This window comes from Mustela nigripes, chromosome 2 (assembly GCF_022355385.1).
Source record: "Mustela nigripes isolate SB6536 chromosome 2, MUSNIG.SB6536, whole genome shotgun sequence".
NCBI classification, from domain to species: domain Eukaryota; kingdom Metazoa; phylum Chordata; class Mammalia; order Carnivora; family Mustelidae; genus Mustela; species Mustela nigripes.
This window is the reverse complement of record NC_081558.1, coordinates 175,374,537-175,380,141: the sequence shown is the minus strand read 5'-3', so window position 1 is coordinate 175,380,141 and position 5,605 is coordinate 175,374,537.

Here is a 5,605-nt window from a genome sequence, read left to right as displayed (position 1 = left end):
ACAATATTTCTGACTATGATTCTTTTAAAAGGTAGAAAGAAGGAGAAAACTCCTTCTAAATTCAGGAATGTTTCTGAAGCAAGAATCACACTGACAAGAGAAAGAAGTAGGGAAAGAGAAAAAGAGAGGAAGAGATATGGAAAGATAGGAAAAGACAGAGAAAGTGAGAGAGAACATTAACATATTCTTTCTTTTTTTTTTTTTTTTGGTCTGTTGGACAACTAGGGTTCCTTTAGTATTGTATTATAAATTACTAACCCTTACATTCAAATTGCATTATTTTGATGACTATAAAATAGTGTTTATCAAGGAAAAAATCATAGACAAAGCAGTCATTGGTGTTAATGAAATGTACTCTAAATATAAAATCATTGGTTTAAAATAACAATAAAAAAAGGTGGACCATACAAACAATAAGTCTAAGGCGGCTACAGTAGCACTAATAGCATTATAAAAATAAACTGCAAGACACAGAGTATTACCAGAGATAAATTTAATACTTCATAATAATAAAAAGAATATATTTTTCTAGAAGACTAGCAATCATACATTCATCTAGAAGACTAGCACCAAATAATAGAGCTTCCAAAAATATGAACAAGTAAAAAGTATTTAGGAGGTGCACCGGGTGGCTCAGTAGGTTAAGCGTCTATCTTCAGCTCAGGTCATGATACAGGGTACTGGGATCAAGCCCCACATTGGTCTCTAGCCCTGCATCGGAGCCTGCTTCTCCCTTTCCCTCTGACCCTCCCACATTTGTGCTCCCACTTTCTCTCTCTTTCTGATGAACAAAAAATCTTCAATAAAGTAAAAAAATAAAAGTATTTAAGAAAAAATAAGCAAATTCACAATAGAGATTTGAGGTACTCCTCTCAGTAAGAAAACAAAATTGGGAGGGACAGGAGTAAATAAAAGTTATGAACAACCACTTTAATTTACACTTATAGGCTAATACAGTCAATCATTGTAGAATCCACACTTTTCAATTGCTTACATTATTCATTCACCAAGATAGATTTCACCTAGGGCCATAAAACAAATTTCAAAATTTGGAATATTCTCTTATCATTAGGAATTAAAGTAGGAAACGAAATCTGTAAGATTTTTTAATTCCAAATATTTGGAAATGAAACAGCCTATTTCTAAATTAGTTATATAAGAATTTAGGAGAAAAAAAGGAAACTTAGACCACATTTGGAAAAAAAATAATGAAACTTATACTATATGTTAACTAACTGCAATTTAAATAAAAACTTTAAAAATAATGAAAATATATCATGTACATAAGTATACAAATCTTGTATTTGCTTTGGATATTATCTGTGCCCTAACTCCTTATTAGTTTAATTGCCGAGGCCTCAAACTTTCAAGGCCTCAAACATGCATCCTTTATTTTTCCATGGATGGAAATAAAAAATCTTGAAAAAAATTGATTTCTTCCTTGTTTTTGTTTTGCTTTTTTTTTTGTTTTTCTTTCTAGTAGAAGTTGAGGGAATATTTATACAATTTAAGTTGGTCCCTCTTGTCATAATGTAAGGAATCCAGGATCTGAGTCAGAATCATCTGCAAGAATAAACCATCCCAAAATCTCAGTGGCTTAGAGCAACAAGTATTACTTTTTATGTTGCATATCAGTTGCTGCAGACTCACTACTCCTGTTCCACAGATCTTCTTACTCTGGGGTCCAGAGTCAAAAACTCTTTTTTAGGACATGCCACTCTTGTAGTGTTAGAAAACAGCAGGATCTGCCAAAAACACAAAACACCTATTAAAATATTTGCTTGGGGTTGGCACACTATCACTTCTGCTCATAATCCTTGTCTTTCACTCTATCTTGACCCATATGGAGGATCTTTGAGTGTCAGAGAAAGAGGTGTTTTTACAGGTTAAGGTTAATAAGATATGTCAATATTCACTGCAGCTGGCAAATATATCTTTAGAACATGGGGTCATTCATCAAAATCCTTCACATATCAAAGCTTCTGTATGACAACTCTGGTAAAACTATAGTAAAATTATAACAGTTTAAAATGTAAGACTATGTTTTATATATTCAATTGAAGAATAAAATTACTTGTGTACACTTTGCCAGCTCTACTTCCATTTTTGGGAAGCTGGTGATGGGTGTTGCTATGATAACAAATGAGCTAGAAATTAGTCCTACAATTATCCAAAACTGGAAAACAAGCTTTATAATACACTGATGCTGCAACAATCTGCTTTTGATATATAATTTTGGTTTATGAAAAATACAAGGACAAAACAAGCTGTGTAAACAAATGTCCATGTATTATGGAAATGGTTTTCAAATTTAAACACTGCCAGATAATCAGTGCCCTTTTCCTGTCTTCCAATGGGTATAAACAATCTGAAATCCTAATCTCTCTGTCGATATGTAGTCTTCTCTTTAGCTTAACCACTACTTATTTTGAGCTCAGTCTTTCAATTCTGTTCTGGAACAACTAACAAGATAAATGCTTAATTACTCTTTCAAAACAAACTAAGCACACCAGAGAAAAGAAACAGAGATTCCATGTAGTACTTGATGTAGGAATTACCACAATCCCAGGCAAATTTTAGTCAACATCAAGGAATATTGAAGTTCTCGACATGAGAATAATTTTATTTTTATCCGTGACTTTATTACAGTTCTTTTATTAGTCCAGTTTGAAGCAGTTACTGTATGCCACTATGCTAGATTTAAACATTAAAAGTTGATTATCTGTTTGCCTTCAAGAAACTTAAAGTCTACTGAGTATAAATGAACATGTAAAAATAATTCTAATATAATACATGTGATGTTCAAATTATGAAGTAATAACATGACAGAAATGAAAAAGTAAATTTAACTTATGTATTACTTCATGAATATGTGCCATCATAGTCCAGAAAATTTGACCACTCTAGTTCTTTTTTAATTAATTATAATTAATTAAATATGGAAGCACAAACATTCAGTTTTAGAAGATTCTTGAGACATTTTCTAGTTCAACATAGGTTTTTTTTTTTTTTTTTAATTTATTTTTAGACAGAGAGAAAGCACCTGCAGTTACCTAGGACAGGGGGAAGAGACCTAGAGGGAGAAGGAGAGGGAATCTTAAGCAGGCTCCATGCCCAGAAGAACCAGAGGAGGCAGGGCTCCATCTCAGGACCCTGAGATCATGACCTGAGCCAAAATCAAAAGTTGGACCCTCACTGGACTGAGCCACCCAGGTGCTCCTATTTCAACATACTTTTACAAAAGAGAAGCACGAGTTCAAGATTCAGTTACCAGAATGGGAACCCAAGCTGCCTCATTCCCAGTACATATGTTTCTACATCTTCATTTTGTTATTTCTTACAATGACCTTTTAATTTTTTGCTTTTCAGTTTTCCTTGCTTCATAGTGATATAGAAACTACAGTTTAGACTTTATACATGTTAGATACAGACTTTTTCTGTTTTTCTATATTGTCCAGTATTTGCTCAAATGTGCTAAAATATGATAACATGATTATGCATATTAAAATTTCAGGATATAAAGAAATCATAACCAGATAGGGTTTTTTGGTTTGAAAACAAGTAAACAAAACCTATCCCTCACATTCTTCCTCCTAAAGGATTCACTGTTGGTTTGAAAATTAAGTTGCTAATAGTCCTCCATAAAAGTACATTTGGCACCTCACTTTTTTTAATGGTCCTAATTTTTTTTTAATTAGTAAAGTTTTTATCTGGCTAGTTCCAAATTTAACTTTGTAGTAGAGTGAACATACCCATAAATGTTGTGTTAAGAAGACATATTCGTTGTCCTTCCGACTGGCATAGGACTTCTGTCAACATCTGCTTTTATAGTCCTTTCAAATGATGTTGCATCTAATTATGTCCCTAGAATAGTTAAGCCCTATGACTTATATGACAACCATATTCTTTCAACTTCCCCAATCTAACATAAATATATCCCAGTAGAGACACTGGGTTTCACAACATCTGAAAGATCTGTGGTCCTATGACAAGCAGTCTATCCCATGAAAGCGATACATGTGGTGAAACCTTTTGAACTTTGTGTACATGATAAGCTTCCCAGATGGTCCCTGAGATTTGAGTTTTTGTATAACTTGGAGCAATTTCTATGATAAAAGAACCTTAATAAATAACTATTAAGTAAACACATAACATAAATACTGTATGAAATAATCAGCACAAATAACATTTTTTAAAAAGATTTTATTTATTGGGGTGCATTGGTGGCTTAGTTGGTTGAGTTACCAACTCCTGATTTTGCCTCAGGTCATGATCTCATGGGTCATGAGATCAAGGCCCACTTTGGGCTCTGTGCTCAGTGAGGAGCTTGCTTAAGATTCTTTCCTTCTGTCCTTCTCTCTACTCATGTGCTCTCTCTCTTAAATAAATAAGACCTTTTAAAAATATTTTTTTTTTAATTTATTTTAGAGAGACAGAGCACACAAACTGGAGGAAAAGCAGAGGATAAGGTGGAGGGAGAAAGAATATGAATCAGACTCCATGCTGAGTGCCCAGTTCCCAGTGGGGCTTGAGCTCATGACCAAAAGATCATGACTTTAGCTGAAACCAATAGCTGGATACTTAACCAACTGAGTGACCCAGGCACCCACAAGTAACATTGAAAAAGAAAATTTATACCTTTAAAAATGAATATATGCATATGTTTATCTATCCAAAGATAAGAACTTTTTTTTATTTTTCAACATTATTTTTTCTTCATTATAGCTCTATATTCTATTAATTGTCTCATATTGATGACTTTTCTTATAAGTTAACCTCAAGCAAAAGACAAAGGGAGAAAAAAGCTTTGATTTTTATTATAGATCTCAAAAAAAGGAAGCTCATTTAAAATCAATCTAATTTTTTTTTCCTTTTGATAATTCTCTTTGGTTACTTCTAATATTCAAGAGCATAAACGCTTGTTTGTACTATCTAATATATTTCCATTTCAGTAACAATAGTTGGGCCAAGGCTCTAGTTAACTCTAACAGAACTGTGAAATGTTAATGTTTTTATAACTGTCAGTATAGCAATGGAGAAAAAAGCAAGAAACTTTACTATATAACACTTACTATAACGTTTACTATATAAATTTCTCATTTATTACATTCCCCAAATCCATTTATTCATCATGATTTATTATTAGCAGCTTTAGATACATTTGTTCCAAGGTGTGTAGACTGCTCATGATTAGGCTGTAAATCTGAACAACATATATATATGTCAGCCAGTTTCATTTTTGATTGTCTAGTATTGTTTCCCTAATGAATACTAGTTAAACTTATATATATTTAGATAAATTTGCATTATGATGAGAATATATAATTAAATTTAATCTTGAAAACTTATCACATACCTTTTTGATCCCTGCACATTAATGCTGACCTTCCCAGAGTCCCAGTACAGTTTATTCCAAAGCTCCCCTGTAATACAGTTAGCTCCAAAGCTAATAACACTGAAGATCAGTTCTGAGCCCCAGTTTTCACCAAACTGTTCTGTAGTGAGAGATGAAATTTGGTGGTATTTGTAGGTGATAGGTGGATACTGGCTATGATACTCTTCCCTAAGGATAAAAAAGAAGGAGCCACTAAACCTCCAGGGCATA